The 12,046-nt window shown below is 42.9% G+C and overlaps 1 protein-coding gene across 4 annotated transcripts in view; it reads left to right on the forward strand.

Moving 5' to 3' along the window:
- Positions 1–6,780: 6,780 nt before the first annotated feature.
- The window catches only part of dgkg (diacylglycerol kinase, gamma), a 107,445-nt gene continuing 102,179 nt past the window's right edge, over positions 6,781–12,046 (forward strand). For all 4 annotated transcript variants that reach the window (XM_076746538.1, XM_076746540.1, XM_076746539.1 and 1 more), the window contains exon 1: positions 6,781–7,116. The gene's annotated coding sequence lies outside the window, so the exon portion shown is untranslated. The remainder of the gene's footprint in view (positions 7,117–12,046) is intronic.

Genomic DNA, 12,046 nt, shown 5'->3' on the forward strand with positions numbered 1-12,046 from the left:
CTAGTATGGTCCATGAGCTGTCTGCATAGTGACCTACAGTACATATTCACCTCCATTACATCTATCAGGTGAAGCTCACCTTGACAGTTGCTTCACAGCTTACTCCTGTTTGGAGCAGACAGTGAGCTGCTGCATTAACACCCTGATGACAGGAAGTAATATGTCATAATGTAATTAGACGAGCAAATGTCACGTCCTACATAAGGTGAAGTCAATCAATACATTGATTTTCAGTGACTCACTTTCTCTGCTATTGGCCACAAGTGTCCTGTGCATAGGATTAACAGCTGAGGGAAATGTTCTTTTTTTTCCTAAAGCAGCAGATAGACAGCTCCATCAGTCTGCACTGACTAAGCCAAGAATACATTAATTGGGAATTTTTGCACGCCCCTGCTAATGTTGACCTCACTTCAAGATGCTCAAGAGGCTGTGTTTCTGAGAAACATTGACAAACTGTTTCTGTTAGTAATATAGAATAATTATGACAGTGGCTTTTCATCAGTCCAATAGATTTCTTTCCCGGGACGTATCAAAACTAGATATTGTACTGTGGCGCAAGATCAGAGCAGTCATCCTAATGTGTCTCCTCCAGAGGAAGTCCAGGCAGCTCAATGTTCCAAATATAAATCCCATTATTGGCTGGCTGTGATGTATGTGGACTGCCTGCATACATTATAGCACTTCAACCACCAGAGAGCAATAAGTTGGAGCATAGCCGGACACAGAGAAACTGACATAAATATTGCCCTTTAAAGCCCTTTAAAGTTAGAATCCTTAAGATTATCAGAAAATAAAAGACAATTTTTAGGGGTTTGCATTTTTTGCTGCGATAGTCATTCAACATATTTGGGCTCTATTTTTGTCTCCGCCGCTGGCGAAGCGCACCCCGTGCAGTGGTATTATCGTGGGCGCGCAGCGCACTTGATATTTTTGGTAAACTGAGGCGCACAGAGGTACGCCAGGATGGGCGTTGCGGCGCAGTAGGGGGAGGTGTCGGCAGGATCAGCCCGGATTTGGATTTCCGGTCCATTTCGGTCCGCGCCCGTGGCGTAGAAGTGCGCTGAAAGCTCGCCACCCCAGACCTGGTTTAACTCGGTGGAGTCATGCGCTCATGTCACCAATACCTCACAGGCAGGTTCCCACAGTGTCTGACATTTCACTGCGATCAATAATTAGCAACAGCCACGATTCAATGCAACTATCTGAGTCAGCACATACAGCCAGACCTAAATTTATATATTTTGATCAGTATCTCATCTGACCACATGGCAAGCGCGTTCGGCACGCGTAATGGTCACTCAACTTGACTGAATGTACAGAGGTGAAACAGGGATGCAAACTAATCAATTAACGTCGCTGAGCATATATACTGCATCTATCTCAGAGCACTCGAGAGACAGAGAGACAGACGTCATTTCATTCCAAATACAAATGTTATCATTGTAATGCTTAACGTTATCTACAAAGATGGAGTACATCACTGCTTTGAGGAGGCCGAGGATTTACCATCTAAGGACCTCATATTAAGAGTGAGCAGGAGTGCAGGTGGGCCACGAGAACAACGCCTTCAACACTGTAGGCTATGCAGTTTTCTTCAATCATCTACTCTTTTGCATGTCACAGGAACAAATTACATCTGCCAAGGGAGGTCGTCGACGTGGCCTCCGATGCGCACCCCCGCTGCGCTCTCCCGGCTGCGGGCTCAGTCATCCTCGAAACTTGCCATGCGCCTCGCCAGTGGCGTTTTTAAAGGTGAGGCGAGGAGCTGGTGTGATTGGTGAACATTGGACTTGGCTGTGTCAAACCCAATCCACGCCTTCTGTTATTTTTTTCACCTTTATTGGTGAAGTACATTGTAACTATGACAGAAATACATTCACTGGCTGTGAAGGGCAGAAATTGAACCCAAATGCAGTATGGCCAACACACAGGTGGCAGGTAAGGTGTGGAGCAGATGTGACATCTGCATTGGAAAAGGTAGTGCAGGGATTTGATAAAGTGTAGTGGACCTTGGGATGATCTCATGATGATGATGATGATGATGATGATGATGATGATGATGACAAATAATAAATGACAAAGAAATGACCATGATTCCTTGATTGACTGATTCATTGATGATAACATTGCAGTTGTAGCTATTAGTGAGTGACTTTTTTTTATTAAAAAATTGTGAGTTTGTTTGGCTGCACTGTAAACAGATACAACAGCTGCTCTCTGCATTTCTGACAAAGTAGCAGCTCAAAGAGTATTTTATGGGACTCAGAATTCTGGGACCTAATGTGTAATTTTATTCTTTTGTTCTCTTTGCTGCCAAAAAACACATTTTGTTGTATTTTGTATTTTGTAGCTCAGTAGTTACAGAAACTTTTCTGTAACATTCATTCATTCATTCATCTTCTATACCCGCGTATCCCTTTCGGGGTTGTGGGGGGCTGGATCCTATCCCAGCTAGCAATGGGCGAGAGGCGGGGTACACCCTGAGCCGGTCGCCAGCCGATTGCAGGGCAACATAGACAGACATACAACCATTCACACACACACTCACACCTAAGGACAATTTAGAGTCACCAATTAGCCTAATGAGCATGTTTTTGGTCTGTGGGAGGAAGCCGGAGTGCCCGGAGAGAACCCACGCATGCACGGGAAGAACATGCAAACTTCACTTCAACTTCAACTTCTGTGTGAACAGAAAGGCCCTGCCCCCGACCCAGGGATCGAACCAGCGACCTCCTTGCTGTGAGGCACGTGCACTACCTGCTGCGCCACCATGCCGCCCCTTTTCTGTAACAATTGTGCAAAAATCCTGAAAGCTGGATGCTTCTAGGTGAACTCACCTTGTCTGAGGCTCATTAAATACTCCTCCATGTGTATGACTTTTCAGAAACGACTGCCAGCTGATAGAGGAATGAAATGTTTGATGTCAAGGCCGCCGTCCGAAAAAAAAAAAAAAAATCCAACCCACTCTTTTCAGTAATTGAGTTGTCAGCCACTTACCAGCCATGAGGGTGCTCCATTATGAAATGTGCACAAATGTTTCCAATGGCTCTGGAGAGCGTCCCTGACTGATTTTTGTGAACTCTTTGATTCATACGTTGTGGGGGAGGTGTTGATGCAGATGAATGGAGCTCAGATGAGTAGACTGGACAGACGGGGAAGTCAATGACTACTGCTGCTATTATTTTTCATGTGTGATTCAGGATGAAAAAATCAGTCATGTTACAGGGTGAAAAACAGCTGAACATGCTCGAGAGCCAAACCAATGGACTGGAAAATCATTGAAGTGTTGTCTTGTTACTGTCCTTCTGCAATGCTCATATAGCTGCCTTGCACTCTTTAAGCCACTGCATCTGTCTTCAGGCCATTTATTACTACCCCCACTTCCTGTTTCGCATTTGTCATATTGATTCTTGTTGTGCGTATGTGTGTGAGACACTGCCAGCGTAGGTGGTGCGTAGTCAACGATATGTGCATCGATTGTGAGTTATGTGTAAACCCTTTTTTTCCATGTATATAGTTGTGCACAACTCAAACTGTAACAATACTGATGGGGAAAGTGTGTGTAGGTTAGAAGAAGTGAAACAACGTAGAGCCATGTGGAGCCCCTCCTGACCAAACCACTAGAGTTACAGAGCGCCTCCAAAAGTCAAACAAAGAACCAGAGTTTGCAGCATGAATGCATGCATTGTTTCTTTTTCCCGCCTTGCAGGTGTCACATGAAACTGACTGACTTGTGACCTTCAAACCTTCAATCTGAGCATCACATCTTTAAATCTACTCATAAACCACTCTTAGAGTATTTGTACTGTATGACGCTTTTGATCTTGCACTTGCTGTTTCTCCCTGTGAAGCCCAGTGTCCTCTCGTCTCATCAGTGGACGGTTAGAAGCCACCTGTGTCTGAGCCCACGAGGCGCCCACACACTTCATGTTTGATAAATGGAACAAACAGTCAATCGGGGAACCTGTAGAAGAGGTTTCTTGTTCAGATTTGCTTTCCTTTTCACATTTCACAGAAATGATTAGGGTCTACTCAGACAGGTAGACAGGTACTTTCCCCACAGATTTTTGTCAATAATTGACAAAATGATTGCATGGGTGAGAATAGTCACAATAAATTTCTGATAATAAAGCTATATCTGCATAAACAACTCTGTCCTTTTGCAGTTATGTTTGTGTACTACTGATATGCAATAGCAAATAAGTTTAGAGTAATGTTCTCAACACAATTCATTTGTTTTCCTTAGAATCTCTGATAGAAATTCAAGCATAATAAACTGTTAAGGGTTAGTTAGTGAAACCAGGTACAGACACAAAGTCAGATAAGGAATTTAAGGCCATTTATTGCTAAGCAAAAGTAATGGGATATGAGCTGGGGCTGAGCTAAGCAGGGAGTGAGTAGCAGAGCTGATCAGATTCTGGGAATGCTGGGTTGATCAGGAGTCCGAGGCAGGGAGGGAGCAGGTTAGTAAGGTTAGTGACTAGCTGATGGATCCAGCACTTAGCAGCTAAAGAGGAGATCATACTGCAGCCTTCTCTGGCTGGCTTATGTGTAGCACAAATGTTGTCAGCAAAGATAATCCAGAAAGCAATTGGGTTTCCCATCACATTGTATGTGGTATGATAATTAGCATATAAACAGAATTACTAGGAGGCAGGGTTTTGGCATGAAACAAAATTGTGTAATTGAGTTATTCTGAGCTAGTTTCTAATGGGGACGTCAGTAAACCGACAGTCTGCTTTTTATCACAATAGAGGCAACATTGTGCTATATTTATCCTGTTAGTCTGTTTCTCAAATGAACCTCAGGGTCATTTGTTTTTGCTGCTGTAGTTAAATCCCCTTCTCTCTGTCACTGCTGGTGTCTGATATTCAACTTTCAATTAGCGGAATGTGACTTCATACCCGCCATGTGACCTTTGGCTTTAGACTTACATCATCATCTCTGACATTCAACAGGCCCTCTTCCCTCCTCTGACTGCCTCGAAAATCCACCAACCAGCGCTTGAAAGTTATCAGCGAACGTCAGACATACTTTGGGAAGTGGTAGAAACTTGGAGTGAATTGTGTTTTTTTCCTCCAACACAATCACATTCCTCAGGGCTACTTAAGAGAACCAAGGCAGCAGGAGAGCCAGTTTCCCTTTAAAGATTAGTTCATGCCCTGTGGGTTTTTTCGCTTGTCCTGCACAGAGTTCTCAGTGCTTAGGACTGTCCCCATCTTCTGCTTTTGGCCTTGCAGCACAACCTCTGCTCATTGCTTTTTTTTTTTTTTTTGTCAGTCTCTACTGCTTTGTATGCCTGCTGTTGGTATCAGACAGAGTTACAAATGAACAAGGAGCGACATCGAAATTTTATTCACTGAACTTGACAAAGGCTCAGTGTAACATCCAGGCAGCAGGAAGATGGAAATGTGAGAACGAGGGGAGGGAGAGAGAGGCAAGAGAAAAATAATGCATGCTCCTCTTGTTTCTCTGGGGATCAGCCTCTTTTAGCTCACATCTACAGCAGCAGGAAACGATGCAGGATTCTGTGAAATGAGGCAACACACCACAGAAAGAAAAAAGAGAATTGGTACATGTACAGTATGTGTGTGTGTTAGGGCTGTGAGCTGTGAGAAAGGCAGAGAGGACACATAGATGGATGCGACCAGCTTTATTCATCAATGACTTCACTACAGAAATAGCCAGCAGCACAACAACAGGCCGACACATTGCAGTGACACCTTTAGGGTTCTGTGACATATCGTACAGGATGTACTCTGTGTGTGTGGGTGTGAGGGGGAGAGAAAGAGAGGCACACAGAGTAAATGTAATGTAATGGTGAGAACTAAACAGTAGAAGGGATAAAAGCTAAAAATCTAACAAAAGCGGAAGAACTTGAGGGAGCTCGGTAGACTTTTATGTGCTCCTGCACTGGTTTTCCCTTGGGTTTTGACCTGCTCAGCCTTTTCCTGCTGCCATGGCATGGTCAGGTTTGTCCCTCAAGTAAATGCTGAAGTTTGTCTCGGTCTGACTTTGGGAGTTATATTAAGATGAGGCCACATATGAATAGGACTTTTAACTATGACCTTGGTGGTAAACATAGAAATAAATCTATGCGATCACCAAAAACTCAACATGATATACATCATATAGATAGATGTTGTGACAAGGCTGTCATACTGGATTGCATTAGATCGTACAGGTGTACCTAATATAGTGGCCACTGAGTGTACGTGTTTGTATGCCTGAGCAGACTGAGATGCTTCCTGCAGCTTCCTGGACCACAAGGGATGTGTGTCTGTGCGGAAACTTTCAAATGACAAATGACAAAAATACGAGGAAAATGCTCTGTTTGGAATCCACCACATGCTGGGAACTGAGCCTGAATTTGGCCCAATGACTTTTCTCCTCGGTCACAAAACACATTTTGGAAAATAAAACAAAACAAAACAACCCTGCAACATTGTGTTGAAGTTTGTCCTGGTTAAGGTGCTGTCCTCTGAAAAACTAGAATATATTAAGTTCATATTCCCACTCACTGATTTTGTCATTCACTGTAGAAAAATAAAACAAGGAGAGGGGAAACGGATTGAACCCTACAGAAGGTGGAGTGGAGGACGAAATTCACAGTTGTTGATCAGTGAGACAGAAAGAGGGAAGAGAGCAAGAGAGGAAGCAGAACACAGGGGGAAGCAGAAACACACACACAAATACAGAGAGAGAGAGAGAGAGAGAGAGAGAGAGAGAGAGAGAGAGAGAGAGAGAGAAAGCATTAACCATGCGCACATGAGAATCAGAGAGACTGAGAGAGGAGAGAGAGGGAGAGGGAGGGCAGCAGAGGGAGAAAAAAGGCTTAATTAATTCAGGGTGGATGGGAGGGATGTTGCTGCTGTCCCTGCCGAGGCTCCATTGCCTCTGATGTCGAGCTGCATGTAGCCGCGTGTTTGTGTGAGCAGAGGAGAGGACGACTCGGCTGCTGCTGCTGCCTGCTTACTGGGAACCAGACACCAGTCCTGCCCAGCCGCGACTCCACATCCAGAACTCCACTGACTGACCGTCTGACGAGCTGGCTCCTCACTAAACAACTAAACAGGGATGTTACATGGACTATAGTTGGAACGGCAATGTCCAGAGGTAGGCAAGACTTTCTCTGTGATTACTCCTCTTGCCCCCCTTCTCCCATTTCTGTCTTGTTCTCTTGCTTCCACGTCGATGATCAGCCTGGTTTTTCTTTTTGTGATCGGTGTTGTCTGATCTGTCTTTGCTGTGTGTCCCTGGCCTCTGTTTCTTCAGCATATTCTCAGTACTATATTTGTTTTGACACATTTCCTTCCTTGGTTCTCGCTGAATTCTTTTTCCTTTTCCAGCCCAATTTCGCTTTTGCTTGTGTGTCCAAATGTGCTGTAACCTTTTCTCACTCCAACTTTCTTCTTTTTCCATTTGTTGTATCTGAAGCAGAGATGCTGATAAGGTGTTCTGTGATAAATGGCATCAAAACTTCTCCTGTAGATGAGAAGGTTGGAACAACACTGGCTGGGATGTGTCTTTAGGTGGAGATGGATTAAAAGCATAATGTCTTCGACTCATTCTACCTCAGAACCAGCTGGAGAGAAAACAAGTCAAAACAACATAATTTCTCTACTGTTGTTAGATCACTTGGTGTCCAGTGTCAGGGTCTAGCATCACCTCCGGGTCAGGTCACTCTTTTCTAGGAAAAAAATGTATCAGAAGGCTTCTTCTTTTTTTCCTTTTCTTTCTTTCTTTCTTCTTCTTCTTTTTTTTTTTTTTTTTTTTTGCAAGGCTAATGTAATGAACTGAAAATATACACTAACATGCTTCACTGACAGCATTCAACATTTGTTGAGTTGCAAGCTGAAGGGCATGTTTTTTTTGTTTTTTTTTTCCCAAAAACATTTCTCATGATCAGGTACATGATATTACCAAATTTTCAACCAGGATATATATACAAAAACTAAGTGACCAAAAATCTTATATATTTATTATTTTAATCTCGTGCTGTCCTCACCTCTGACAAGGAGAGGTGAGATGCAGACTCACTGAGATATTTGTTGTGAACTCAAATTGTAATGCTATCACTTTATATTTCAGTGTCTAATTAAACTCTACTGGTTTTTGAGTTTATGTTAATGTCACTCCCTTCTAATCCCAGGCTGCCTCCTTGAGAACGATGCTTTAGCATGAGACGGCTGACTTCTCATGATTAATCTGCAGCTGGCACACCTAATTACATCTCATCAAGCAATCACCAAATGCAATGGTTATTTATTCCTTGACAGCATCCACTTGGTTGGTGATAAACATTACGGATTCTCTGCCCAAATCTGGTCTATGAAAACAGAATGAGCGAGCAGAGAGGGCAGAGCTGAGAGAATCAGGAGAAGAGAGAGGGAGAGAAAGACAGAGTGCAAAGACACAGGATGATAGAGGGTGAAGACAAGAGGACCCCTCAGCAGTGCTGTGATATGCAGATCATGTTCTTAGTCCCAAAAGAGAATATAAGCACCAGTGTGTACAGTGTATGTCTATGTGACAGTGCCATGTGTATTCATTGTGTTATTCATGTTGAAATCATGTCTCTGTGAGAGGCCAGGTGGTGGGTCAGTGGAAGTCTGTGAGGATGGTGGTGAAAGCCTCCCGATGATGATCCCTGTGCCATCAGACAGTAATTCATCACATGGATTAAGAGGTGAACAATCGCCTGTCTGAACATGGATCTGTGTGATTAGGACGAGAGCATGCACAGACCCACTCAAATTGATTCCTTTAATTTCAGTACTGACCCGAATAAAACACACCAGCCCCATTTTGCAACACCTGTTTTTGGAGCAAGGAATGCTGTTAAATGTAGCATCTCATTGCCATAAAAGCCACATTTAAATAAAAACTGTAATGCAACTGTAAATCACTAAAAACTAGATAATAGAAGAGGTTTGTACATTAATTTTTAACGCCAAATCCTTATGCTGAACTGAGTGGTCTGAGTCATTTTTGTCACTGGCTGAATCATTAGTTTTTAGAATTGCAGCTCCCCTCGCAGGTGACTGACAGCGTTGTTGTCAGTCATGACAACAGCCATCACAGTATTTTACTTCCAGGTTAAAATCAGACTGAAAGACTGAAAAATCCACAGAAACAGTGTTGATGTGATAACTCTATTGCAAGTGAGCCCTTCACTTTACTCCACTCCATTTCACTTTACGTTTCAAACAGAGTCCCATACTCATACACACACTGTCATGTTCATGAGAGTAGTCAGTTCGAGGACTGTGGAGAGAAGCAGATGTCCAGCATTTCTTTTTCTTTCATTTCTGTTTGTTTTTGGGTGTGAAACCCCTGTATGTTAACCTCCCTAATCGAAGATATTCTGAACAGACCTACTGTAGTGCTGTCGTTTGTCTCGTAATAACAGGCTGCAGTTAATTTATTTGCCTTCACTGGAATGTGTAGGTGAGAACAGATGTGATGGCTTTTTCAGTTTGGAATTATTACCGTGCAACATGAGGTCACCAATAGAGATGGACTGATGTCCAGGATGACACAGTTTGGCCATTGCAGAGGAAAAGTTGTGGGTTTCATTCTCTGGGAAGGATTTGTATATATTTCACATAATCATGTTCATGTACACAACACTAAACCTTCAGAGGCCATAGAAAGAGCATGCAAATCTGTTATTTCTAATTGGTTGGCATTCCTCTTTAAATACAGTACCCTCAGTTGTTGTGTATAGCTTGGCCTTTCCATTCCCTTCTACATTTTATACACAATCCCCCAGTTGCCATGACACCCAGGCCTTCCATAAATACTCCTGGTATTTGTGAGGTTACATCCCCAGCAGGTTAGAGAACAGAAAGCCATCACCCTATGTGAGCCTAACCTGCAGCAGTGCTAATCGCAGATCAATCCACAGTGTTCCTCAGACAGTTTGAGTGTCAGCTACAGTGCCAATTCCAGGCCCAGGGTCTGCTCAGTGCACTGTAGGGGTAGCCACAGTGGATCACAGCACATCGCACATTTAAGTTCTTTTTCTTATCCCTGGAACCTTGACAATGTACACCTGCTGTAGGCAAATAACTGTCTGGTAGAACTTCAGCGGATGACTAACAGTTCTGAGGAAGATCTGCTGTTCATCATACAGCCTCTGCTGCAAGCTGTGAAAACAGGGGTGAAAACTGGGATGATTCATTCTCTTGAGATGGAAAGAAGTAACACAGAGAAGATCACATTTTAAAAAAGGACCAGTGAGTTCTGAATAACGGGGGCGAGAGGTGAAGATAGTCTAGGACTCTGTGTGTGTGTGTGTGTGTGTGTATGTGTGTGTGTGTGTGTATGTGAGATTTTGTGTATAATATGTGTGTCTTGTCAAGTCTTGACAGCAGATTAGCAGAACTCCTTTTATGGGTAAAGATGAAGCTCAGTCTACAGCTCTTAAGGTTAACTGTGCCTCCATGCAGCTGATTCTGTGAAACAACATTGGCCACTCAATTTTTGATGCAAAAACATCAGAAAGTAATCCACTTCAGAGGAATAGTTTCTACTGCCTGAGGAGTGGTTTGTTTTGGGACTAAATGATTCGCTCCGAGCACAAACTTTTCATCTGGAAAGACCACTTCCGCCATGTTGTTGTCGTTGTCACTGCTAATTCCTTCTCTTGGCCCAGGGGAGGGTGATACTGTACAGCCATGTGCCACCACTGATTGAATTCACCAGTGGCTTCATTGTGAGCAAGAAGTTTCACTGGTTCATTTCAGATCTTTATTAATCCAACAGAAAAAAAAATCTCTCTTTGGCAAGCAGCAATACAATACATGACATTAAGAGTGTGAAGACTACTCATTCTACACACTATACTGTTCTCCATTAAATGGCAAAATACATAGCTTATCCATGCTCTCCATGTGACAGCGCTATGGTTAAGTTTTGCTTACGTTCAGGGAAAGATCGTGGTTTGGGTTAAAATTACAACTTTGTCAATAGTAGGAGACCTTTCTTGTCATTGTAATAATGATAAACCTGGTGATTCCCCACTGGGGAGGGGTCTCTGGTTGACTTATTGAGGCCCTTACGCACACCTTCTCTCTGTCTGCAACTCTTGATGACTTTAGTTAAGAGAACAACCCACAGTGTGTACATCTGACCATGTCTTCATGTGTATTAAAACAACAGTTATGCTGGAATTCTGCATTGTATAAAAAGAAACATGAGCAAAATATTGAAGACTTTCCCTTTAATTGCACAGGACACTAATTAACACTATGTATATGAACAGTTAAGTTCCCTAATATATACAGTGCAAAATATCATTCTCACACTTGACTCTCCATGGAAATACCTCTGTCCAGCTCACACGATTTCCCAGTCATCATCACCATTCACTCACTACACTCAGACTTTGATGGTGATGTCACAGGTGAGGTTAATTTAAGTCTGAGGGCTCAGTGCTTATGGCTTAGGAGGAACATTAAAACCGGGCCATGGTATTTACTTGGGATTCAAAATGGTTATGTCATTGGCATTTTGTCAATCATATCACTATCCATTATAGCCTGTCTTTATTGCTCAAGTACTGTGAGCATTTTCTTAAGCATCCTAGACCATTAGAAAGAGCCTAATGAGCCATTACAGACAGTAATTGGTCTGAATAGAGCAGTGGAAGCCTGCCATAGGATCCAGGTGATTGAAGTGATTCAAGTGCTTCAGTGACTAATACTTAAGAACTGGCCCTTTTTTGGTCTCAAGGGTGAAAGAATTAAAACCTCAGCCCACACACAATTGAGCTGTTTGATTTCCTTATTTTAACAGAAAGCTCTGAATGTGCAGAAAGTGACGATTATGGCAAAAGTGTGGATGACGGGCTCACACACAAACACACCTACACACAGGAAAATGCAAATTCAACCCAAAGCAGACAAGCTATTGCAGGTGTGCAACACTTTGACAGTCAGGAACCACACTGCCAAATCCATACTGAAAGCACAGGCACTTCATACACAGGACACACATAATGCTTCATAGTAAGAATTCTGTGCATGTGATTTCATGTTAA

The sequence above is a fragment of the Chaetodon auriga genome, chromosome 13 (genome assembly GCF_051107435.1).
Source record: "Chaetodon auriga isolate fChaAug3 chromosome 13, fChaAug3.hap1, whole genome shotgun sequence".
In the NCBI taxonomy this organism is placed as follows: Eukaryota; Metazoa; Chordata; class Actinopteri; order Chaetodontiformes; family Chaetodontidae; genus Chaetodon; species Chaetodon auriga.